The sequence below is a fragment of the Pteropus medius genome, unplaced genomic scaffold (genome assembly GCF_902729225.1).
Source record: "Pteropus medius unplaced genomic scaffold, Ma_sr-lr_union100, whole genome shotgun sequence".
NCBI lineage: Eukaryota > Metazoa > Chordata > Mammalia > Chiroptera > Pteropodidae > Pteropus > Pteropus medius.
In genome coordinates this window covers 26,143,629-26,171,206 of record NW_024349800.1, presented here as the reverse complement: position 1 = coordinate 26,171,206, position 27,578 = coordinate 26,143,629, and the positions used below count along the sequence as shown (strand labels likewise).

Sequence of the window (27,578 nt, the reverse complement as noted above, 5' to 3'; positions counted from 1 at the left end):
TTTGGTGTAAAGACATCTAGACCTCCAAATATAAGCTCCAAGAAAAGAGGGTCTAGTCTGTTGTTTACCTTTATGTGTCTGGTGCCAGCATGATACAAAGCATACAATACATTCACAATTATAGAATGAAAGAGTGAATGTTTAAGATTCAGTTAATTTTAATTATAAAAGGTTAAAGGGACATGGAAAGCCCTGGATATATTTATCATCACTACAACTGTCTGGGAAGAACTAAGAAATACAGGACACTTTAGAAGGCAGCCCATCAAATGTTTGGCTAAATTCGAATTACTAAAAAAAATATATTTTAGTCACTGAAAAAGCATTTATTTTCCAACAGAATGGCAAACAAATATAACAAATAACTAAACTAAAGTTTTCTTTTCCTTTGAAACTGATTATATTCCCATCCCATTGACACATCCTGATTGGTGGCCTCTAGACCATCACCCACTCTCAATTAGCATTTATTAGTATTTTTATTAATAAAAATCAGCATGTTTAAATTTCCTCTCAGGAGATGTCAATGGATTTTCATTTTTTAATAATGAAGACTTGAGAAATGATTTCTTTTAGTACATCTCAAAATATATGCCACTGAAAATCATAAAACTTCTATTTATCCTAATGACAGCCATTCCCTCTCACACAGGTATGTCAGGGTAGAACACAGCTTGTTTTGTGTTTAGCAGATCCCGGAGGTTTTCTGGGAGCTGGGTGCAAACCGCAGAAAAAAAACAAATAAGTCACCATCTCAGGAAGCATTCCTCAGATATTCTGGTTTTTGAGACAAGTGGAATTATCCCCCACTAATTTATACACCAATGAAACTGGCTGGTTGGCAAGTCCACAATTAATGTGAATGCCAAATGGGAAGGCAGCTTTGTTTCATCTCAGAGAACACTTCACTGAACAGCAGCCTCCCCAGCTGAAAATGCATGCAGTGTCTCTCTTTTAACTTGCAGCAGACGCTGGCATTTCTTCATCTCTATTCACTCTATCATTATGATGCATTATACAATGTAATGATGTAATACACCGGAAAGCTGAAATGTGTGCGCCTTGCCAAAAATAATAATAAGAAAAGTATACAATTATTTTCTGCTATGAAAGCCACTATCACTATCATTTCATCCTTCCCCAGCCAAAATGAAAGCTTTCCTAATGGCTCAGAGTCTCTTTATGTTTGTGAATTGAACATGAATGTGAAAAGTAGGACGTCACCTCGTCTGTACTGAGTTAGAACTTTTAAAGGATGTAAACAAATTTATCACTTGAGCATGGCGGGCTGGCTCCCGAATCTACTCCAGCCATATTTTCAATGGTGTGATTTCTGGTGTGATTCAAAATGTTACCAAGCCTTTATTTATTAATAACAAATTTTCCTAAAAAGGGTCTGCCTTTTCATGTTTCATTAACATTAACCTACAATCACAAGCCACTGTTCTGGGCAGGAAGCACATTTCAGGGAAAAGTCACCGTCTGCTGGTAGCTGTGTTCGTGGCTGATTAAATCAAAAAGAATCAAAGTAATAAAACCTCAGAAATAAAACCAATTAATGGCTATGTTTCCCCTCCCCCTTACCGAATGCTATTTTGAGTTACAGAAGCAGAAAATTGTTTTAAGAATCAGATATTTTTAATGCATCACAAGAAAATATTCCCCAAAGACTGCAATATTGAGCAGACTTTTTCATGCAATTCCTTCTGGTTCGACCCCTCCTCTTCTTTTCTCCCCTCCACAAAAGCCCCCCTTCCCTGCTCCCATGGATTTTCTGAGTAGATTTTTTTTACACCATATCTAATGTTATTCTTCATTATTACCGGGGATCAACCTCTTATAAATAGGATGAAACGAAAAGAAAGAAACTACATCCCTCACTGTCCGGCTTGCTGCAAGAAGCTCTGTCGATGTGGGTTGCAGGGACATTTCAAAATGATATTTTCAGTCCTGTTATTATCATTGCAGTTGGGAAGTGGTTGATGAGATGGGGAAGCCAGAGACGAATTTTAAGGGAACACAGGGACCAGAGTGGGGCCATGCTGCCGTCCACTGCATTCCATCTCCAGCTTTGAGAAAACTGCCTGACAGAGCTCACTCACAAAACCCAGCCACAGATCATAAAGCTTCTAAGTGGGCTGGCCACCCGCTTTATGCTGAAAATTTGTGGCATGCCATTTTTTGCCTGGCAAAATTAGTAGGAATGCTTAACGTAATTAATTTTTATACTAAACACGTGTTGTTATTTTTTTTTTAATGTACAATTACCAAACCATCGAAACCACAGTAGAGCACAATCAGATGTGCCTGAAAACACATAATTGACATAAATGACGTGCAGGAAAATAATGTGAAAACATAAAATAAATGGTTATTGCTTTTTAGAATCTGCATTTAAAGAGTGGAATTAATCATAATTATGCATTATTAGCTAATAATTGGGTGGAAGCATACAGGGCATATCTTGTTTATTATTGCTGGTGCTGCTATTATAACTGTTATTATTATTTTTGGTGGAAAATTTTACCAACCTGAGATTGTTCTGAAGAATTCCCACTGATTACTCAGTACAGATAGCCTGTAGACTCTTTTTCATTATTCACTCACCACTGAAACACAGTCACCTCTGGAGAAGGCCCCACAAAATCCCGAACGTCTCATAAAAACACACTAGCAGGTGTAGGGCTAGTGAAAGAAGGCCAAAGAGGGGCAAAAAGTAAAGAGGGATGGAGTCTTCATGCAGGGTAAAAGCAGCCTAGAGCAAAAAGCAGAGCTATCTATGCTGTTATACCGATTCGAGCATTATTCAACATATTGCTTCTTCATTCATTCCCTCTACCAACCTAATCCCCATATAGATAGATAATAGATAAATAGATAGATGATAGATATAGATAGATAGATAGATAGATAGATAGATAGTGTGTGGATACATATATTCCCAGAAGTAAAAGAAGGGTAAGATATGGTGGCTGGGTTTTTAATGACTGTTGATGGTCAATAGTTATGTATAATATAAATTGTACTTGTGTCACTGAGGGTCGAAAGATGGAAAGCTTCCTAAAATTCAGCACTTTGAAATTCCAAGCTTCAACACTCCCTCATGTTACCCAACTCCGGTTCTTTTATTTTAGGGAATGTGTCAAGTTTCCTATGATCAAATTCTTACGCTATGAAACCATGAAGACTAAATGACAGTGCAGTGTCCTCAAAGTGTCAAAACAACCAGTTAGAAGGTGAAAAATTTGCTGACGTAGCCAGTTTTCTTGGTCTACATGAGATAAAGTAACTTTTAAGATGGATTTTTTGTTTCTTTTCCCCACATTTTGGTGTCACATAAATTGTCAGAGGAACAAGATCTAAAAGAAAATGACCAAAATGGCAAAGACAAGAAGAAACAGAAAAAAAAGAGAAGTAAAATTGGCTAATTAATCAAATTTAAATTTTTTACATATTTTAAAAAAATAGTCGACTTGATAAATCCAATCCACTTATTCCCTTTATTAATGCAACAAAAATTTCTTGAGTGCCTACTATGTATTAGACACTATTCTAGGCCCTGAGGATTCAGTGAACAAAAGAGACAAAAGCTTTTGCTCTCGTTGAGTTTATTTTATGTCTGAAGGGGTTGGGTGGTGGGAGGAGAGAGACAACAAGCAATAATTAAAATATACAGTAGGTCAATACACACCTTAGAGACAAAGCTCAGAAAAGAGGGCAGAAAGTATGTGTGTGGGGAGGGGGAGGCGCAGAGATGTCATGCAATTTTAAATAGGGCAGTCAGTAAGACTGCCCTGAGGTTAATATTTGAGTAACAACAATAGGTCTATTTAGATAAAAACTTAGTGAAATCATCCATTTAAATGGGCTTTTCCTCTCTGAAGGCAGAGATGGTCAAACTGATCCAAATATCTCTTGAAAGCAACCACACAGGGATTCCAAGGAAGATTTGCATCAACTGCAGCTCCTGGGCAACAGAACTAGTTCAAGTTAACAGAAGTCTTACGAAGAGGAAGTAAACACTTGTTTCCCAGAATAACTCAAACTGTTTCTCTCATTTGTTTTAAGCACAGATCAGTTTGTCTGAATTCAGCAAAGTAAAATAACGTAAAGGAAAATGTTCTAGAAAGGAGTATGACTGTGATGGGCTCTCCGTACGGGGGAAGAGGAAGAGAGGAAAAGGATCTGGTCTTTCTGGGCAGCTAAGTAACTAGTGTGGCTGGATTTATCTTTTAAGCCACTTGTTTTCCATGCAGTTAGACCCAAGAAAGAAGAAGGGCATATGCATATTTCTAGTGACCATCCGTATTTCCTGAGTCATAATTTAGAACTCAGGACCTAGTGAAAAATACTTTTTCTGATTTGTGAATTCATTTATATAAAAAGCTTTTCTGAGTTATAAAATTTAAACCACTTTCAGTTCTCGTTATTTTTTAAATTGGCTTTCTTTAAAAGAATGTAGTTGCATAACTAAAAACATACACTTCACCAAAATACACACACACACACATACACACACACATCTATATCATTACATTAAATACAATATTTGAAACTGTAAAATTGAAAGATTCCAAAAACTCAGTACCTATGGTCCCTGTAAGTATACTCAAAACAAATGTAATCTATATTAACCTAGTAAAAATGTACTTCTTTTCTGGAGTACACACAGCTTCTGGACTCTTAATATTGTATTTACTTATTTAAGTAAGGGGTCTTAAAACAACCTAGCACCAGGCACATCACTCCTTCCTCCCTGCCCCACCTCTATACCAGGCTGCTCGGGCAGGAGAGGGCGAAGATCACGTCCTCTCAGAGGCTCCGTCCCAACCCTATGCTGGAAGGATGAAGCCAGCACTGACTGATGGGATACTGGTAGGAGACAAATCCATATAATGTGCCATGGGAAGAGCCAGAGGAATGTAGGAGTCACAGACCCTAATCCCAGACTTTCAGGGCATGTTCTGTTCCTCCCTGGGAACCCAGGACAATGGAGGGGCTGAGGGCAAATTTCTCCAGTTACACTGAATGTGATATGTGATGTGTGTGTTTGTGTGTTGGCGGGGGGGGAGGGGGTGAGAATCTCCATTACCACCTGTTTTTGTCGTCATTGGTGCTTACTGAGACCTTCTCAGAGCCAGGGCCAAACCCAGATCAAAACTGTGATGTTTATAAAGAGCATTACATGTCATACAACCTCTTCCATTCTGCCCTTCTCTCCTTCCTTTTACTGGTCAGGTTTGGGCATTCAGGGCTCCCTCTTTCTCTCCACCCCATACTTACTCCCTTCACCAAGACTTTGCTATCAACTGCTTACCATGGTGTAAATGCGAGTTTACCAGTAACTTCTAGGGAAATCTGAAGCTAAAGTCTCTTCTGTTACTGAAAGGGAAGCCCTGTCTCTCATGGGTCCTATGTCAGTACTGTTCTGGGCACTAGAAACCTTGGAAACCTATTTTAGCTACTCCATTTTAGCATCCACCTCCAGGTGAGCTTGAGTTTTAATTAGCCTTTGGCAACTGGATGGAAATCTTCTCAAGATACATAAAAAAGTGAAGACGGAAATGATTTGCGCAAAACCACCTGACCTTTAACCAGGAATACTGTCCTCCTAAATGATTTGAAAGACAAGCAAAAACAATTTGACCATGCACAGAAAAGATACCTTTTCACCAGACTAGAAAAATAAAGTTGCTGATTCTTCTCAGACATGGGGTTGCTTCTCCCTCTCTGCACCGAATTCTCTTTGCCTCTTGATGAGCTCAGATCCACAAAACTGAATGGGGTATGTTGCTGAGGATTTTCTCACCCCAAATCCCTTTGCCTCATGTGGGTATACCAAGGAGGTGGGTGGGTGAGGAGCAGTGCAGTCATTCTAAGCCTTCCTTGGAGAATCTTTTCACTGATGACACTGAAATGTGGCTTTATTCACTCAAATACCTCGACTCTAAAGCCTGATTTGATCAAAAATGTTAATTATGCTTCTCTTTAACATGATTTATAGGACATTAATGACAGTAAAGGAGTGTATCCTCCATGCAGGCAAGATACCAGTCTAGGGACTGCCTCCGATTTCCATGTAATTAGGAAAATTTGGCCCTCCAAATTTTATTAGGGGCCTAATAAGGTTGCCACTCTCTTTCCCTCTCCAAAATGCAGAATGAATCACTAATTGGCACGCTATGTGTCCAGTAGACAATAACTTTTTTTAACTACAAAATTTAAGGTAACCAAAAAATAACAAACAAACAAAAACAAACAAACAAAAAAACCACATTTGTATAGATGTATCATTTGTGAGTGGCTTTGCACCAACAAATGGGGTTGGCTGTCAGCAACTATAGGTCTTTGCTAAAAGAAAATCAAGTTTGTATTTCCTTTCCAGAGGGAGAAGTATGTGCTTTAGGTATTTTTTAGGTTTTCTTTTTGTTTTTTGTTGTTGTTTTTTGGAGGGGAGAGGGAAGAGTAGCAGGTATAAGCTCAATCACATACAGAAAACCTTGTTTTGTATATGAGTGTGTATTTATATGATTGTGTGTTTATGTCCATGTATGCTTTATAAATACACTTGGAGAGAAAGAGCATTGCTTTAATGCCCGCAAAGTGGGTATGTGGAAGGCTCCCGCTTTCATTTCTAAAATGATTTAAAATCTGGAATGGAAAGAACACTTAGGGCCTAAAGATGCATAATGAACACAAAAACAGTAACGGTTTGTATTTTTTCATGCCTCTCCCATGACAATCACAGGTATGGTCATGAAATGATTACACACCTCCCGTATCTCTCAAACATAAGCCCATAGGTAACCATGTTTAGATACGTCTCTTCCTCCATGTGTGCAAGCCTCTTGCAGAAACACAGCCTCTCAGTTCAGAACTCTCGCCAACCTATACTTTTTGTGCCTGTAACATATGTTGTGATGTGGCTTCTAGGAAACTTATAATGTTGCGTTTTTATGCTATTACAGCAGGAAGCGTCTACACAGTATAAACAAAAGTATAACATGACCCCTTTAAAGGGGAAAGTCTGTAACAAAATTCTGAACCCATTTTAAGGATGTAAAGCAAAAGGGTTTTACAGCTTTTCTGGAGATTACCAAAGAGACACGGAAGTCTGTCTTCTTTTCTTTAATCAGGGCAGCTTTGTGTGAGGGTACACTGAGCTTCGACATGAGCAATGTTTGGGTTTGTGTTGCCAGCAAGAGAAAATTCAGTTTGTGCCATAATATATATGTGTACGGGAAGAGTATTTTTTAAAATACAATAAAATGTTATCTCTGATTAGAAAAGAAAGATGAATTCTCCTGCTAAACCAGGTAACCCTAAAAGCGTGTTAACATGAAATACTAAATAAAATGCTACTCATCTATAATAAATCTTATTACACATTTTGGCAATTTTACTACTAACATAGTGAAGGTTTCAAGCAATGTTTGAAAATAGAAATCTTAAATTGAATCATTGTTGCATGAATATATGCAAAATATTCATTTCTAGCACTGTGAGGGTTGAGTGCTTTTAAATTGGAGAAATCACTCATGACTTCACCTTTTCATGCAAGATAAAGTTGTATGTGGTAACATCATTACAATGTCATGAAAGGAGTGGAAATCATACAACAGTTCTGCCTAAAGCTAATATACAAAAAAGGGCTTCAATATTTTTCAATATTGTTCAATATTTAAAGGTGCAGTGCAAGGCTTTAAATATATTTAAAAAAATCATTAGGCTTTACATGTCAGTGAGGCCTTTACTGAGCTCAGAGACTAATAAAATCATTGATGAGATCTCTTTAATATTTAACAGATTTCATGTAGTCGCCTATTTTCAACTCCTGTCTCTGCAGATGGGGCTAAATATAGACTTAAAAAAAATATTTATGAGGAGGTGACTACAGATTTTCTTAACTATAGCACTAAAAAGAAGCTATTTATTCAATGATATTGTCATAACAAGAGAAAAAAGCATTATGACATTTAAATAGGATTTTCTATCAATTCTTTAATAGAGGATAGCTTCGAAAGTAACTAACACATCTATACACACTAACAATCAGAGAAGTCAATCAGTGAAAACAAATGAGCAGATTTTCAAATGAGTTGCCGAACCATGAATCATCAATAGAGCGTTAGGAGGATTGTGAGAAACTGAAAGATTTTTTTTTTAAATATAGAGGACGACAATAATTGTTGCTCATGGATCTCTTTGCTTTTTTTCTATCCAGTGATAAAGAAAATTAGGAACCAAAGTTCAGACTCAAAATCCTATATCATATGTGTGTGTGTATGTGTGTGCACACTGATATAAGAACAGCTCTCATTTAATTATATTATTTTTTATAGTTACTCTGTAAGGGAATATCATTTATTCTAAGGTAAAGTAAGGCATTCACAGGCTCAACTTTAAACCCTGTTTATGTGTGAAATTGATAGCTCCATTTCTGTTATCAAGTCACTAGTCCAGCTCTTTAAAGTCATGGTCTGCAAAATAAAATTGTCTCCCTTTTGAATGTCAACCCCTAAAACCAAATATTCCCATTTATTAAAATAAAAATGTAAATTTATAAATTATCATCCTATTTTTATGTAAAAGCATTCTGGAAAGTACCACATACCATTGTCACATGGCAAACAGCCCTCCCCACCATTGGCTGTTGCTAGGCTACCAGGAAATGGAATGGACCATTGCCAATGATGAATTAACTGATGAGCCAGGATGACAGTAATCTTTGTCACTGGGTGCAGTAGCTGTCTGAGCCCTGTCATTTTCTGCATTTCATGTTAAACAGATATACCTAGATTGTAAAACAATACAAAGAAGAATCTGAAAAGAAAGAAGTAAACTTTGACAATCAGAGGGTGGTAGCTTTTTATATATACATACGAGGCTTATTGCCTTCACTGAAGAATACAGTCCAACGTTCATTAGCTTTTCTTTCTTAAATTAAAACCTATGACAAATGAAACTTTGTGTTACATCCATAAAGCAGATTCAAAGGGATACCTACAGGGAAGCACTCTGAAATCTGTGTCTACACAAAGCCAAAACATCCAACCGAACTGGGAAAAATTCGCAAACGGTCAGGATGTTTGGTCCCTGATGTTAATCATCAGGATGTGTGTATATGTAAAAGCATCCTTACTTGGGGAATTGTAGATGACTAACCAAATCCTAGTTTTGGGGCTTTACAGACTTTATAGGCATAAAGAACCAGTGAAAACATGTCTACACAGGACACAAGGTTTTTTCCATTTGAACAAACAAATTCAATCAAATTGATTTTTTCTCATGAATTTATCTAAAAGCATATTGAAGAGGTCAGTGGTTTTGTTCTACATGTATATTCAATCTTAGACCAATCATGAAGTCTCACAAGGCTGAAGGCAGGGACTTGGAAATTCTGAGCAGTGGACTTCAAGGGAAAACAGAAGGTGTGAGCACACATCGGAGCAGAAATCCCCAAGGATTAAAGGGGGGAAGATGAATCAGTGGACCCAATGTGGACATGGGGTGTCCAGGGAGTTAGCACAGTGAAACACCACCGGCCAGGAAATTATATTGTAGCAAACATGGCTTGACTCTAAAGCAGTTAAGACCAATATCCACAAGTCAAACAAGAAAGGCTGACTAATCATATTTTTAAGGAATCAGAGGAAAAAATAAACTGGGAAGATCCAGCAGCGACACCTTTAGATGCTGGGAGTACTTAATGATAAAGAGCATAAGGAAAAACACACCATCAGATGGAGGAAATTAGAAGTTAAAAATGATTTCTTGCTTAACCATTTCTATATCTATTTTTTTCCCCAAATCGTCCTGGAGATAAAACTCAACAATCTGGATTGATAGTTGTGCTGATAACACATCCTCTATAAAAATTTCAGGAATGGCATACTAGTTAGATATCCTTCTTCTACTTGACTATGTAGTTTCTTACTCATTATGAAATGGATTAATTCTCTTACACATAAATGGATGTGAACAAGTGAGTATGGGTATGCATACATGTGTGAGCGTGAGGGGGGAGAGCGTGTGTGTGGTTTCAGTGGTTTTAGGACAAAGGATCTGCCAGTGAGACAGAAACTCAGGGGTCTTGTTAGTCTCTGCATTAGTGAGAAGATGAATGGCAGGGGGTCCTCTGGACCTAATACTTCATAGCACTCAAAGCCTGTTCTGCTCTTTTTTAACATGTGAATTTTTGAAATGATAGATCATAACTATAGACCCAATGCGTGTGGATGCGGATTGTATGCACTTAATATTTCAGAAGAAGTGTATGCAACCTAATCCAATCACTCTGAAAAATGTGGAAAATGAAAATGCATAAAGAAAGCTGCTGGCATAAAACAGAATAAAGAAGAAATATTGATGAAGCTCTGATGGATTAGACAAAATATATTTATGTAGTATTTGAATATATATGTATATGCATGTATATATTCTGATCTATGTATGTTTATGTATATTTATTACACATCTATACATGTATACTAGATAATCAATGTATTAAAATAAACAAAGCATATCAGAAAATTTCCTTTCTTTGAAATTAAAATGGCTGCCTATCTTCCAGTATGAGTTTCTGTCATCTCCTTTATAAAGGTCTAGAGAATTATGTTAGATTTTTAATGAAACCACAACCAGTACTTCAAAAGTATTAGTAAATATTGGAGAGGTAGACTAATTAATGTGCGACAGTATTGATGGAGCCAGAACTGGGTACATAGGTATGAATTTCAGCTCTGTCACTATTACCTTTTAGTCTCAAGCAAGTTACTCAACCTCTTCTTGCTTCTGTTTCTTCATCTATAAAATGGGAGAAGGGGAGGGGGCAACAATAGTACTTATTATTGGATGCCCTAATATTTATTTTTGAACCTGGCAATGCCTGACATATAATAAGCCCGGCATATAACAAGCACTATAGAAGTATACGTTAAACAAATAAATACACACATACCTAGTATTTACCCAGGAAATGTTAGGAGAAGTTCTGAAATTTTCTTTCCCATAAAAAGCAAAGCATTGCATCTTGATGGTTTGATACTGGCAAACTATTTACTGACAACCCATCGTGGATGTGGGCTAATGTTTTGTTCTCTGTCTTGGCAACTTAGTCCTACGAACCTAGATCACAATGGTTGCATCCCCCTGGGTCAGCTTTCCTGAAACCAGGATGCTCTCAAACCACCTGTCTCCTGAAATAAATTGCTAGTCATTTTGCCTACCCTAGTTTGTCATTCTCATCTTTTCTCACACCGTTTCATGGCTTAGCATAAGGATTTTATTTGGGGGTGGGGGGACGGGAGAAAGAGAGAGAGAGAAGAAGAGAGGGGAAGAAACAGAGAAAGAGAAAGAAAGAAAAACAGAGAAACTTGCCCCAAATGACAAGGAGAAACACTGGATGAAATAGGGTAGGAGGATATTTAAAAAAAGAGAAAAGGAGAAAAAAAAGCCCAGGCCAAAACAGAAAAATCTTTTCAGCCAGTCACCAGGCCATAAAACAGCTGAGACTTGAGACGACAGAGGGAGACAGAATGACTATTGCGAACAAGAAAGTAAAGGCGTGGCCGCCTGGCCAGACCGTCCTAACGGATGTCGGACAACATTTATTCCTTCAACAATATTCACTGAGCACCTAAGAAGAACCCTAACTGCTATCAAAATATTCAAAACTCCCTGGCCCTATAGAGTTCGCACTCCATAGAGGAAGAAGCTAAATAATAAATAATCTAAATAAGTAAAATATACGTACGGTATGTTCAATGATAACAAGGACTAAGGGAGAAAGCAGGCGAGAGGGTTAGGAAGTGGGTGGGTGCAGGCAGGGGAAGCGTCCTGCCCATGTACCTGCCTTAGTTCCATACCACACAGCCCTCGGGGAAGGGGCTTAAGCTCAGAGCACATATCTGATCACTTTCTGATTATGCTATTAGGTTTTACCCAAATGCTCCTATTGAAACTTCTCTCCATAACAGAGTCCTCCTCTGACTTCTTCCCTGCCGCAGACCCACTGGTCTTGTTGGGAGAGGGAAGGATGGTCCCAGGGTCTTCTGAGTCTCGATTCCTTCCTGAGGGGCCAGACTCTGCTTCTCACACTCTCCAGTGGGGCTAACTCACTGAATGCAGTGAGAATCACAAGAAACTCTGAGGCAAAGTTTATCTTCCTACATCTGCAAGTACCTTTCTACCCAGTCTTTCATAGTACTTATTCTCTGATAACCTGCTTTTTCTCATCTCTGGGACCCCTTTAGCAGAGAAAGAAACCATTAAAAACAGATAAGCATTTCCAAACAGGAAAGCAGTGTGTCCCTTCTCTTTCATTCTCCTTCAAAGGATCGTAAACAAGCTTCCTAGCACGCTTCTGTCATTCCCCTCCAAGCTTTTTTTTTTTTTTAAATAATTTATTTTTTAAAGCAATTTTAGATTCACAGCAAAATTAAGTAGAAGGTACAGAGATTTCCGACATCTCCCTGCCCTCACACATGCACAGCCTCCTTCATTATCAATATCCCCACCAGAGTGGCACATTTGTTATAATGGATGAATTTATACTGACACATTATAACCACCCAAAGTCCATAGTTTACATTAGGGTTCGCTCGTGTGTTATACTTTCCATGGATCTGGAGAAATATATAATGACATGTGTCTATCATTAGAGTAGCATACAGAGTGATTTCGCTGCCCTAAGAATCCTCTGTGCTCCTCCTATCCATCCCTCCCTGCCCCGATTCCTCCTAGGTTAGGTCTCCTCTTGGTTTCTTTTCCCTTCTTTTTCTCCTTATCTTCAAAGCCCCACAATAGTAGACGGTTTTAGAAGCATTGTTAGGTTTGAGGTCTGAGGAAGAGGATTTAGGTATAACTGGAAGGGAATGAAGACAAGGGGAGGGCACCTTAGTCACACCCTTTAAATGCTCATGTTACAATTGACTGGGTGGATTTATATTCCAAAGGCCGTGGTTATGAACATAAAGTTTGGACTCACACTGGGTTCAAATCCTAACCCACTCCTTTCATGCTTTGTGAATCTGGGCAAGTTACTTAACCTTTCTGAACCTCAGTTTATTCATCTATAAAACTGGGATAATGAAAGTACCTACCTCAAAAGACGGTGTTTAGAATTAGATGAGATGATCCAGGTGAAGCATTTAGAAGAGTGTCTAGTAAATTGCTTGCTGTAAAGGGTTATTTTTATTGCTGCTTACATGGCCCCAACAGGGGCAGGAACTCAGTGCTATTGGTCTCTTTTGCGCTTGCACAACATGCCTTCGCAAAGTAAGAAAATGGAAGCCAGTGGCTCTTTCAAGTAATTCTGTTGTGATATGATTACATTCAAGTTTGGCTTTATTATAATTTTATATTTTACCTTGTGGAGCAGTTTCATAGTATGCATGGATGGTGATCTTTCAGCATCACCCAAGGTTAGGTCCCTTAGAGAGGCAGAGGACTGACGCAGTAGGGACAAAAAATGTACGCTCTTCAAAACAGGTTTCAGAAGACGGGGAAAACAGAAAGATGTTTTGTGCTAGAACTCTCCTTTCAGTAGAACGAGAACACAGACCTTTGAGCTCCTCTGGGCATGCACGTCTGTCTCCAATTGGAGAGTGAAGTACTTTTGGACAGAAATGAGCCCCTCATAAACCCTCAGCCACATACTTTGGGGTCAGTGATCTATGCGAAAAGCACTTATTGAAAAACAAAACGTGCAAACAGAATATTAAAGTGGGGTCACATTTCTTACCCAATAGGCCACATTGGTCATCCTGTGATGACATAACAATTCTGCTCAGAACCCTAGAATGAAAGGAGGAAACCTGATATCTTAGTCTGTTCAAATACAGAAGCTTCCAACTCATGAGAGTGAATTGGCTACCTGGGTACAACTCAAGTCTAGTGAGACAGCAATTGAACGGAGGAAGTTATGTGTGACCAGACCACAGTGGGGCTGCCAGGAGGAGGAGGAGAGAGCAAGTTCCCAGGAGCCAAGAGAAGTTGCCCTGCAATCACATTTTCCTCAAGAATTGATTACAATTTAAACTTTCCTCAGCAAATCACAAAATCTACTTAGGATTATTAGACACCCAATTGTGATCTCCAAACAGCCTGGCAGAAATATCCGAGTAGCTAACTGAACTTTTCAGGGGTCTTCAGGACTTTTGCGGCCATGTGGACAAAACCAACAACACCCGATGGTGGCTAGATCTGCATATGAAAATCACATAGATTGGAGTGGAGAAAGGTGGCTCTCCAACGTATTCTCGAGTTGGAGGAGTTGGTGGGGGAGGATATTTGGCTGAATTCAACTTCCTCTTTTCCCTAGATTCCAATAAAAGGTTTGTACATGGAAAGAGAAATAAAACCTTCCAAAAAACACTTTCTGACTTCAGTTTAGAAAGATAAGAATTCTTGACCTCAGATCTAAGATCAGGTACTTCTGTTTCCCAGGTCCTCTGTAGAAGCTGTTCCATCTAAAACTGTTTTTGCATGAAAACTTTGTCTCTCTCTCTCTTAAGTATAGTGACTTAAAAATCCATCAGTGTACAGTTAAGTTCACCTTTTTTTTTTCCCACTGACAATCTTTACTAGATTCTAGAGAGACAAACTTCTTCCTGTAATCCATTTCTTAGGCAACCTTCGCAGTGTCCTGAAAGAAGCATCTCAGCATTGCCTGACCCCTCTTCTCCAGCCAGTAGTGGACATGTGACCTCAGGTGCAGAAGATTCTTTCTCTCAGGAATTCGAAATAGGGACACTAGAATTTGCATTACTTTGATATGGGGAGTATGAGCTGAATGGTCATGTAGATTTGCAGGCTAAGGCCACTATTTGAAGGCAGCCACGACGGGCCACACAAAAGTAGATATGTAAACAGAGAAACATCAGAGAAGAGAATAAAGCATAGAAACAAAGAGGTGCACAGAGGAGAGATGATGGAATGACAGAGAGGAGTCAGCAGATGCTTGATTCCACTCTCATTTCTGAGAGGCAAAGCTCCATTAGTACATATGCGTTTCATGAGATGCTCATAAAGTCTTTTAAAAACACATATTTTTTTAGCTTATTCAAATATGTATTTCTCCCTCGTACCAAATAACTTCTAAAACAAGTGGTAAGTAGTACGTAGACACGCCATGGTGCAAACCCTTCGGTACATCTTGTTGGTAAGGGCTGCTTACCCTCACATACGAATTTCATTGCATTAATGCTGGGAAAGTGTAAACAACGGAGAAGTTCGCGTGATGAAGGACTTGCAATATTGAGAAAATTAAATGGCTGGCTGTGTGCTAGGCATTGAACAGCTCAAAGCAAGAAGCTATTCTCCTTCTAGTATTATTTCATGAGAAGTTAGCAAGCATGTCAATGCACTTAGGTACCACAGTGATAAGCACTATGTCAATCTAGAGAGAGAGATAAAAATCACCAACGCTAACTGCTTTCTTTACTTGTAGCACAATTGTCTTTAGAGAACAAAGCTAAACATTCCCTGGTCCCTGGAGACAACCCCTCTGGATTGGGGCTTAAAGAATATCACAAAGGCCTTTACCTAGAATAAAGATGGGGGAAGCATGCTCTTGCCTATCAAAAGCGGATCTCCTAATTTACTAATCATCACATCAAAATACAGATGAATATTCTGAAGTGTGTGGGTATAATTAATGGATAAGTGTGTATGAATATCCATAAGTGAATATGGTATGGATTTAACTGTCAACATCCATTTGACAAACATGTAAGGTATGGGAGATTTGATTTTGAGTTCTGCCACTTTATTAGCCATATTACTAGTGTGAGTCTTAGATTTCACATAAGTAAAAAAAGACATAATAATACTAACTTTGGTTGGTGTGAGATTTACATGATGTAATATTTGCAAAGCAAAGTACACAGTAGGTATTCAAAAATGTGCCACGAAATCTTGCTCGATACCAAGGACTTTCAAATTAATCATTAATAAAATCCTAAATTTAATTGCTTGAACATAATACTCACTATTAGATGCAAATATCTTAAAAGAATTCCTTCCTGTGCTATTAAATGTTTCATTCTAATATATTTGTTGATCTACATTACAGTGTCCACAAAACCTAGACTATCTTAAACAAGTAGTAGCAGAACATGAAGAAAGCCTAGGCCTAGAGGTTTCCAAGTTTTTGAGCTCTTATGTGGCTGACAGGAAATAGTAACCTGGCCGTTGCAAAGTTCATATGATTGTCAATATTACTAGAGTGCTTGTTAAATTAACTTTCTCGTGCTAATAGATGATAACCAAACTGGCACTTAATAAGCTTTCCTAATCACCTGTCTACTTTAGGTCACACCAAAACGGTGTTCTTCAGCCTCCTCAGGTCCCTCTGTTTCAATCAAAAACCACCTCTGCTCACCCGACCAGAGTTTAAGAGCATGATTCAACACCGCTTTACCTATTTCACAAGTTTCCCTCCTTCAACCACTAGCTGTTTTCTACTTTTCCTCTCATAAAAACTATACCAAGTCATGAATAATATGGTTGACCCTTCTTTAAAAAAAACCCACCTCCCTATTTTTAAAAAAAAGTAGGAAGGGATACTTATCCTACTCTGAATTGAGCAGCACCTTCATCGACATCTTCTCATTAGCTCCCCCTTGCTGCTCCGACAAAATGAGCAGCATCCACTCTCCCCCACCCCACCTCCCACCCCACCTTCCCCAAAGACTGTGTATAAGATCATTCCCCAAGGATCTTCCTTCAGAAAAAAAGGCAACATAGAGCTCCCAGTAAGAAGCTTCTCTCTGACAGCAGACCAGAATGTTAGCGAGAGAACCCAACAAGGTGTACACGTACATCTAGCAGTGCTTTAAAGGATAACAGCTTTGCATTGGGCACAGGTCAGGGGAACTTTGGTTTGGAGAACAGGTGGGCTACCTGACAACCAGCAGGCAGCCTTGCTTTTGACTATCGCCATTTTAAATCAGGATGTTTGGCAAATCATTAGTGTCTGCTAGTTATTAAACAGAGGAAAGTTCAAAAGCACACGCATGTTTTTCTCCCAGCTTCCCAGGTGGTAGCTGTTTCAAGCAGCAACCTTTTCACTTTGTGCAGTAAGACTTGTAAACTTCCCGTGGCTAAAACGGTGTTTTCTAACTGAGTGCCCACAACGAAGCCACAGCCTTGTAAGACTGGCAAAACCCATATGTGAATATCTGTCTGAGGAGTTGCCATTCCCTCTCCTTGCAAGTTTATTATTGAAATTACTGAAATGTACACGAATGACTGCATTTGAAGGTGAAATTTGGTGGAAAAATAAAGATATAATAGAATTCTTTCTTAAATAATTTCCTGGTGTGATGTCTGTCTGAAAAAATGAAGTGAAATTACATGATGTCAAAAAATCATGTTTCAAAATGATTGACAACATGTGAATGTTTTGCATTGTGAAATGAGGTGGAAAATTTTAATTGCATGATGGGAGGACATAATATTTATTAGAACCTTGTAACTACAGAGGATTGCAATGAAGAGGACACAATTTTAAATTTGGCGTTAATACGTCAAGTCTCAATCTTAAATGAACATGCAGGAGTAAAATTCTTTATCAACGCCTTTTCTTAGAGCGTATGATTAAGTTTTCCTAGTAACTAAACAGGATCGACGTGTGGGGCAAGTCACAACCTAACAAAGAAGCTCGCTAGTCTGTATTCGTACTTAATATTGAACCGTGTTACAACACAACACATGCCTGGGTCAGAGAGAAAGTTGATCCTGGAGCAGGACTCACATGAGAAGTGGTCTCTCACTGGAGACCTAGGATCTGTAAATTCAGCAAGTGGGGTAAAGGACTGGTCAGAAAAATACACAGAAAGGAATATATACGAACCAAGCAAAACAAAGATCTAAAGCCAAATTACCTTTAACTCGGTCTTGAATGCAAATGACTCTGATGAGGGTGGCAAGTGGCATTTACATTCGTTGGTATACTTGTCATCTTCCGAAGGAGACCAGAGCAGGCGTGAACTAATTAGAGTGGCTCAGATTCTTCTAACAGATGCCTCCATAACCCTCAACACTTTAATAATAAAGGAAAAAGGGCTTTGCCTCCTCCTAGGAGAGAGCTGGTGCAAGGTCAAGGTGGAAGCAGGCTTCCCCAGACCCTACCCTCTCCTCTAACTCTCCAGGAAGTCAATAGCTTTATTGATCAAATTAGAGACTGTAGGATCCCTTCTCATGCCAAACTGCCCCAAACTCCACCACTCAAGGAAATGTCGCCCCTCAGTCTACAGTAGCTGCAGCAATTAAAACTCAAGAGGATTTTTTTTTCCAGGAGGACATCTACAATTCCCAGAATTAAGGTCATTATTAAGATTATAAGAAAAGAAATGTAAAGAAAAGTTGCTTTGGCACCAAGCAGGAGAATGAGAAAAGCACCTCTCTCCCTCTCTCTCCTTCTCCCTCCCTCCTCTTCCTCCCCGCCTCCACGCCCCCGCCCAATTCAGGTTGATTCTGGCGCTTCACATGAATATGGCAAGGACATAAATCACCGAGTTGGAAATCCTAGAGGGTCAGTGAATGGGTCTATAACTAGTGGTGCAGAAGAGGTCAGAAATTAAAATGGTTAGCAATGAGCAATAAGAAGTCTGAGCAAGGCTTAAAGAGGACTTGGAAATAGATACTTTATGGCCTCTTTCTTGCAGAATTGAAGAGATGAGCTGGGAATAAAAGAACAAAGATTTGGCCAAAAAAAAAATAGAAAGTCGCCATCTTGTGATCGATTTTTCTCTGAGACCTAAGTTCTGTGCTTTCTGTTCAACCCAATGTCTCAGGTACTTGAAAGACAGGCATCTAATAATATGCAAACAAATATACTCCTTCTTTTAAAGTACCTTTGCTTTCCTGGATATGATTACTGGATGAAAAATTTCTACCAGATAAATACAATAATACATTTTCATATAGCCCCAACGTTTGTTAGCCAAAATAATTTTCTGTTCTGGTAGTAAGAGTAACTGTTCCACCAAATTTATACCTCATTATGTGTATAACACAAGACCCAAGATTTCTTAAATGCATCTTTCCCCTCTCAGGGAACAGTTTAAATAGTATGAATTCAAAATTTCAGAGGCTTCTGAATTGTAAGCCACCAAAGACTTTTCTCCCACCTGCTCATACTGTTTGCTGCATTCTGATCAGAGAGAGAATTTGTGTCTCTGAACCAACAGATATGAAGTACATAAGAACATTGCAAAGTAATTATGAGTTTATGACATCATCTTAATATTACAAGGGAAAGAATGAAGGACCCGAGAGAAATGTGCGATTTCCCTTTGGGAAAACATTAATGGAGGCTTACAATCTGTTTTCTTTTGTTTGGATGTTACAACCAATAATACACTTTTATGTCTATAAATAAAGACTAAAGTTGAATAAATCCACCAAACCCCTGAGCCTGCAGCCTGGAATCTTGATTCACATTCAAGGCCAAGATTTATGAGTCACTCGCAGAGAATAAGTTGAAGCTGCAAGATTTGGGGAGAAATTACTCCACATGGCGATTATTTGGGGGAGTGATTATGCATGCACACCTGATCACGGTGTCACCTGTTCCAGCTCGTCCGACATGATAAAACATGGCAATTTTCTCTATTTCCCTTTGCTTGCATAACAGAAACTGATGCACAAAACCTCACACCATTCATTTTTAAATGTGCTTCCTTGTCAGAGGCATCCCTCCCTTCCCACTTTAGCTCTGACTTCTGGAGGTGCTGTGCAATGATTTATGTAAATGTCCTGATGACTGTAAAGGGAAATGAGGAACACCAACACTAATGGCCAACAGAAAATAACAGCTTTTGGAAAAGATATTGCCCATCCACATAAGATGGGCTTTTCTCTTGTTAAATATTTACCCCTCAACCCCCACCCTCCACACACTCACTTTACAAGCTTTAAATTACAGTTGGGGCCATTGGGAAAGACTTTCTGGGGTTTTCTAGCCCAATTGTCCTGTATAGGAATGTCTCCGAAAAAGGGTGGGCTTTCTCTCCCTTCTCCCTAAGTGCTTTGGCTCCCCTTAAATACTTGCAACACTTGCCGTGATGGGGGCCTCAGCCACCTCCCCAGGCAGTTCACTTCGGTGCCTAATAGCCCTTACTGGGAAGAAATTTTTCCTAATGTCTTCTAACCGACATTTTCCCCTTTCCTTAGTTTCAAGCCGTTACTTCTTATTAGACCATTCTAAACTACTGCAAGCAATCCCCTTCTTTCCTTAAAATTATTATGGCTCAAATATTTGTAGACAGTTAGCATAGGCTTCCATCTCTCCAGCTCCTTTTTCTGAAAGCTTTAAATGTTATGTTCCTTTAACCTTTCTTTATAGGTCATCTCTTCTAATCCTTTTATCTTTTTTGTCTCCCTTCTCTGAGTTCTCTCTAATTTACAGTATTGACGTTCTCTTTATAATGAGGTGCCCCAAACAGTGTGCCGTGCTCCATAAGTGGCTGCCAGGAGAGGCATGATTACAGGAACTCCATTTTCCTATAAGCAACACACCCCCTATATGCTGTATGCCTCCGCAGAGCATTTGTCTTTTTCACAGCTGCACTACATTATCTAAATACACCATCAGTCCCAATTCCTTCTGCCATTTGTCTCCTGAAGGCATATTCACCTAATCCTGTGTTTCACTTTCCTTACTACCCTCCCCAGTCTCCCCAGCCCCCAAATCAGGATTATTCACAACTTGAATCCAGGACTCCTTGGTCAATTAAAAGAAAATGTTTAATTCTTTCCATTATCAAGGCTCTAGTCTATAATAAACTAGATGCAGGTAATCGTTAGCCATGACCCTTTTATTTACAACGCCATCAGATTGGGTTTATTCTTACAGCATTGTTAGAGATTAAGAGCAAAGCTTCTGTCTTCATCACATCGGTTTTACTGTGGGTTAGGACCCACGGTGCCCCATTTCATTTCCTGAGACCCGAGCAATGAGCACAGAATCATTTCTAGTAAGTTCTGACTCTGATTAAAAAACAATCTTTATGAAATAGAAGCTAATAAAATTGCTTTCCTAATTACCCTGAGCTAGTTCATTTCCCAGCAAATATAATAAAATAGAGTTACTTGGCTCCGATTCACAAAATCTGAACCCAAGCTCATTATTAAGGCATTTAGCAGGGAAAAAAAGCATGTGTGCATAAGATGCTGTCCCATCAAGCAGAATGCAAGAAACCTTTTGAAGTTTAGACCTTTGAAGTTTGAAGTTATTGCTGCATTTTTTTTTTTAAATGCAGGTATTTCTGCTAGGAAAAAATATACATTGGAGTCATTTATATTAATGGAGCAGAGTACCTATACTAGTATAATCTTTGGAGAAGGTTTTTTGTTGTTGTTGAGAACAGCAAATCTTTATTTTAGAAAAATATTTAGATTCCTTTCATTGTACTTGCTAATCTGCAGAGCTATTATACGAGAGGCAGCAAGACCTTTACTAACAGAATAGGGTAACTCATGTCCCAAGGCTATTTCTGCCATGACTTAGGCCACTCACAAATCTCTTTCATCTATGTAAAGCGTGAGATTCTGATGACTGTAAATGTATGAAAATGTTTGGGGATTGTTTTATTTTCCTCTAGCTGTCCTATCATTCATTAACATGGACATGATTTGGTAATATTTCTAATGAATGCATGAATACTCCTAACGGAGGTTTAAAATGCTCCGTTCCTAGGGGAAAAAAATACAATTACCGAAATTAAGAGAGATTGTTAACTAAAGGGGGAGATATTTACATGGCAGAATCAGATAGGTTAAAGAATAAAATCTCTCCTCTGTTCGGCAACATGACATACTCGTTTTATATGGTATCGCCAACAGAGTTACAGCCCAGGGTAACTATAACAGTAAATACAGCCTGGACTGACTCACTAACGAGCCAAGCCCCTATGGCCAGTAATGGGGAAGCTAAAATCTTTTCTCCTCTTTGAGTGTTTGCCTGAAACCAATCTCTTAGAGCTCAGTCTCCTAAATCTGAAACAGGGAAAGAAATTGCCTCTGTCTTCTACCAGGAAGTACAGCTCTTCTTGGGAAATTTTGTGAAATTCCACCCCCTGGGCAAAAACCATGGCTTTTTGTCAATATGCCCCGGGTGGAAATCTGACATTTCCATAATGATATGACAGATTTCCATCTGGGAAAACTGCCTTCTGTTTTCACAATGAATTTGAAGCAAGAATGAAAAATCTTTCACTTTGTCTATAAAACTATTTAAAAGAAAAAAAAAAATCTGTACTTTTCCTGCTTTGAAATAATGGAGTGGATATTAAATGAGAAAAATCTGTAACTATTTGAGTTCAATCGAATCATCAGCAATACTTAGAAAGAGAAGTATGTGAAGAATAAATCCTTCTGGACAAATTTGTTACTGTTTTTTAATAGTTAGTAGCAGATGAAAGGAATAATGTATATCTAGCAATAAGTGAATGTGCAGCAACGGTCTACAGCTGGAATTCAAGAAAAAATTGACAGAGGGCATCAGTAAGTCTATTTTGTGAAACTGGTTCTAATTGATTTCGAAGGGAGCATTGTCATATGGATCGAAAATTTGCTGAAAGATGATAAACAAAGAATAGCAATGAATGAAAAGCAAAGGGGATGACATTGGGGTTAATGTGTGTTTTGATCTCATTTTTAGAAATGTAACAGGAGAGAAGCAACCTGGACAAAAATGGAATATGCAAATGTACTAAATGAACGGTTAAAATTGCCAACGCGAACTGGAAAATGAAATTTCCTTAGAGAAGTAGGAGGTGGAATAGAAACATAAGATGGGCCTGGAAAAGCTAGAACCAGGTCATTTTAGAGGGAAACTATCCAATACGCAAAATGAATGAGCAGCTCACTGGCTTTTGAGGGTTGATCTACTCTCGGTCGTTTGAATTGCTTGTTTGTTTTGTTTGCCAGGGTTGGGGGTGGGGTTGTACAATCTCTGGCCCTCTCCTTCCTAATACTGTGAAGTCCCTGAGTGAAAATCAAGGGATCTAGGGTGGGATGTGTTTCCTTTTTTCTGTGCAAAGTTAATTATCCCAGGCTCAGAGAAAAATAGACTATTTTCCTTAATGCCTTAATGGAAACGAACCTTGCATTTTCTTCTTACCCCCTAAAAATGCCCTGAGCTGCTGTTGTTGCTTTTTGTTGGCTATGTGGTGTGTCGAATGTTTTTAGTGGGATCTGTGGAGTAAGACAAGCCTGTGAGTTTGAAGGCCACCGGCCAACTGAAAGTAAACAAAAAGGAGGAGGGAATTTCAGAAGTCTGAGGTGAAAGGGGTGGAGGGAGTGATTTGCTGAAGAAAGGCAAGAGTGTCCTGATGATGAACACTGGGTTGCACGCTGTGAGAAAAACGACACAGACACAGCGAATGTGCAGCATCCGGTTTGCCGGCACATCCTAATGAGCACGATGGTCAAATGCCCTGGGTTTGCCATATGTTGTGGCCATATGCATATCTGGTGAACCAGATGCCCTGCTTTTTTTCCCCCATATTGCACCATTTTTCTCACAGCATAAAGACATGGCTTAAGTGAGAAGCAGGAGGGGGCAGGGGGTAGGCAATGATAGCTTGTTATTCCAGAAGGTTGTTGGGCAGAAAACATCAGTATATTCATCCATGCTCTAATTCCATTTTCAAATATTTAATGAGCACCTACTAGGTTCAAGAAGAGCTTAAATAAAATCAGGGACACCTGCCACAGTCTCTCTCAATAAGCCCTCTAGTCATTCAGTAAAAGGGTCTGACACAATTTGCTATCTCAAATGTTCTTCAAGTCTCTAAGGATTAATAAGGGGCCACTTATGCTTGGCAATTATTCGAACTGTTCCTTCCACCTGGAAGGCTCCTGCTCTACCCCAGTTTCCACCTATTCTTCAATGCCCACACATTCATTCGTTTATTGGATATTTATGTCTGCCTTCTACACTGGCACCACTGAAGACCCTGAGAATACCACAGTGAGCAAAAAAGGACACAGTCTCTACCCTCACTGAGCTTATGATCCAGTGGTATAGACATTATTCAAATAATAAAATAATGTGTAATTACAACTGGGAGACATACCACCAAGGCAAAGTGCCAGGAGCTATGAAAGTATAAAACAGAAGCCAGGCCAATCTTGGAAGAAAAAGGGTGAGTCATCTTGATGGCATCTTCTGCAAGGAGACCTTTCTGACTCTCCAAGTGTGCATGCGCGCGCACACACGCTCTCTCTCTCTCCCTCACCTCTCCCTCTCTCAATCTTTCTCTCTCTCTTGAAATCCCACAGCACATCACTGAGCCCTGAACACAGTTCATTTGTGTTATTTACAAATCTGTACAGCACATATTATATGTCACCTACCTTTGCATTCTTAGCAAAGTTTACCCATTCGATAAATATTAGTTGAAGTACAATGATATCTCAATTACTCATCAACAGAGAAAAGAAATATGAATAATATAAAACATCAGATAATCCAAAAATCGTATGACTAAATTTTGTTGTCTCAGGCTCAAATAACTACCATGGTACTTACCACAAATTTATGTTTGTTCTCCACAAATGTGAGCTCCTTCAGGGGGAGATTGGGTCTTCATGAAGGAAGTCAGGTTTGAACTGAATTTAGAAGAAAAAATATGTATTAGTCTAGCACAATTTCTGACACTTAGTAGACTCTTAACACATGTCTGTGAAACAAGCACATGAACGTATATATGAAAGAAGGTTTACCTTCCATTAGCTAACCACGTGCCCCTCCTCCCCCCCAATACACACACACAAATGCTTGCACTGTGCTTTGTGCCTTCCACATGCCTCTCTATTTTGGGTACATAATGGGTATTCAATAGGTATTTATTGATTTAGAGAGCAAGCCTGGGCCTCAGCAATGCACCATTCCAAAAGACACCACTCTCTCTGTGGTCTGTGGAAATGGAGTCTCCCAGAATTACCATGTAGACTGCAGTGAGAACAGTGCCCCCTGCAGCTGTGCAGCACAGAGATCCTGAGTCCAAACATTTCATCTCACACAGAGGAATGTGAAGCTCAGAAGAGTTAAGGAAACTGCCCCGAATTACACAAGCTCATGGCAGATATTGAGCTATTCTTCTGACTCTCAAGCCATTACAACTAGTTGGTTTGTACTTTAAAATGAAACTGAATTTAAAATAATTTATTTCAAGCATCTTTTGACTCTCCTTGAAGTGAGTCCAACCACCCTGGAGCACCAACACAGAAAGGCTTGCAGATACTACTTAAGTGAATTTCTACTGGGAACCACAGTCAATATGATTATAAATCAGCCCTGTAAACAGTCCGTTACATATGGCAAAGACTCCAAGACCAACTGTAAAACGCTTGATTTTCCTTTAGTCATACACCTCCTGAGAAAGAAAAGGATGAGGAAATTGGCTAAAGAAAATATTCAGTGCTTTACTTCAGGTACAATCCAGATATGTTAATGTTTATCTTTGTTCATCCCCATTACAGACTCTGCAAGAGGAAGGTCTACATGCAGAGAGTGCGGCGAGGGCCATGTCAGCCCATTCTGAAGCCTTGAGATTATGGACAATGGTCTCTGAGCAGGATTTCCTACTCAAAAACGCAAGAAAAACAAGAAAAACCATAGTAGAGCCTCAAAACAAACAGAATGAGTCTATTTACAGAAAAGCATAAGTTGTGTAAGACAAGACTGTTCTGTAAAATAATCTGTAGGAAACTAAAATTAGGATAAACAATCAGGTCACCATTTCACCTTAAACTCCCAACACGATATTTCCATTCCTCAGGTCCCTGAGTTCTGGATGATATTAAGCCCAGTCCCAATAAGCCCAAGCGAAGACAGGATCCAGGCCCTGGTGTCTTCTATTCCAGCATTCCATCCTACAAGCAAAAGGTTCCTTAGTGAACAGGATCCTACAGATCAAGCATCAGCCCTTTCTAAAATGATTCTAAAATGAGCCCTCTGTATATTTTCTTCTGGTACTTGCAGAACGTGAGAGAAACTGCATTTGATTTCCTGTAAGTGGGTCATTTCTCAATTCCTAATTTAGAAAATTCACTCTTAGTATTTTCTTGTGCTGGGTATCTGGCAGGGAGTTGGGTGAGGGGTGTGTCAGAAGAAATATTATGCCATAAGTTTAAAAACATATTTAAATTATTCTCTTCTATTTTTTAAGGCCTTACATTATGTATCAGTGTAACTGAGTTGGTTCCTGAACACTTTCATTTGGTTTCTTAACTGGGCATTTTACAGACCTAGGGGTATACATTCGATATGTCTAAGGAAAATCTAACTAGCCAATAATTTCAAAATAGAACTGGAACAAGGAATCCTGTTCTACTTTGCTGTACTTTTTTTTTGGGGGGCAGACCCGTGGTCTGCACCAGCAAAATAAATTAGAGAACTGAGGTACCTAGTGTAATAATCCTGTTTAAAAAATGTTGGTGACCTGAATTTTGCAGAGTGGATGTCTAATAAGCACTGTTACCTGCTAACGGTTCTACTCTCCACGCCCCTGTCACATTTCTTCAGTCAAAGATTTTATGTTTGGGATCAGGTTGTTAACAGCATAGCCTTGCATGCAGAGTAGAAGAAGTAGAAAGAGATGCCTTTCCCTCCATTGACAGAGCCAGGAATCTAATAGCCAATGTGATGCCCAGAGGTAAAGAGGATACTTCTAATGTGTATCTAGACAAACAGCCAGTTGTAATACATTGCCTGTTGGTGGGCAATCCTGTCCCTAGCACTGTACCAAATGCAACATGTGAGGAATGGCCATCACTTGCAGAAAATAAGTGCATGCATCAGGATCCCAGCAGGAAATGGAGTTGTCTCCAGATGGTTCAAATGAAGAAACTTTAAAGAAGGGGCTACTGTCAGAGAAGTAAGCAGAATTAAGGAAACAAACAAGGACCACTGAAGAACGAGCAGAGAGGCATGTAGAGACTCAGGTTCACAGAAGGCCCTAAGGCTGGTAGAATGAGGCTGGGAAATGGGTTCCTGAGACCAGTGAAAGCTGAGCCAAAGGTGAGGAGCCATGAAGCTGGAGCTGCAGTGATGCAGGGGGCAGCTGCCACCAGAGATGTGCACTCAAGGAAGCAAAGGGGTGACCAAGTATCTAGAAACTTAAAGTAGTTCTGCTGAGAATAAACATGAGGCTGCAGCTTTTTTAATGCATGTTTCACCACTGAAGCATTATAAGGACTGTAAGGGTGGGTTCTCCTCAAATCGCCTTTCCAACGGCCATTGATTTGCTGAATTTTGTTAAATAACCCATTTCCCCGAGGCAGAGAAAATATTAATGTGACATGTCTCTGGGATATATAATTTTCCACGAGTTCCTCATATTACCTGGTTACTCAAAGAACTGGGAGGCTAAAGAATCAAAATTGTTTAAAGAACATTTAAGAACTGAGAGTTAGTGTTTTTTCCTTGTCTAAATTTTGTTTGCTTGTAGGTTCTTTTAGTTTGTTTAGTTAGAGGTTTATTTCTACATTTACCCTGAGACGAGTTTTTAAGTAAGCAGAAAAGCAAGATGTGACGACAGGCTTTTAAAAAACTAGAGGTA

General features: G+C 39.1%; 1 long non-coding RNA gene across 1 annotated transcript in view; it reads right to left on the bottom strand.

The window, feature by feature from the left end:
• LOC120621622 (uncharacterized) overlaps positions 1 to 27,578 on the bottom strand; it is a 346,009-nt gene that overhangs the window by 242,916 nt on the left and 75,515 nt on the right. The window contains exons 3-4 of the long non-coding RNA XR_005658219.1: positions 25,763 to 25,890; positions 24,545 to 24,624 (exon numbers count right to left, since the gene is read on the bottom strand). This is a non-coding gene — a long non-coding RNA (uncharacterized LOC120621622). The remainder of the gene's footprint in view (positions 1 to 24,544; positions 24,625 to 25,762; positions 25,891 to 27,578) is intronic.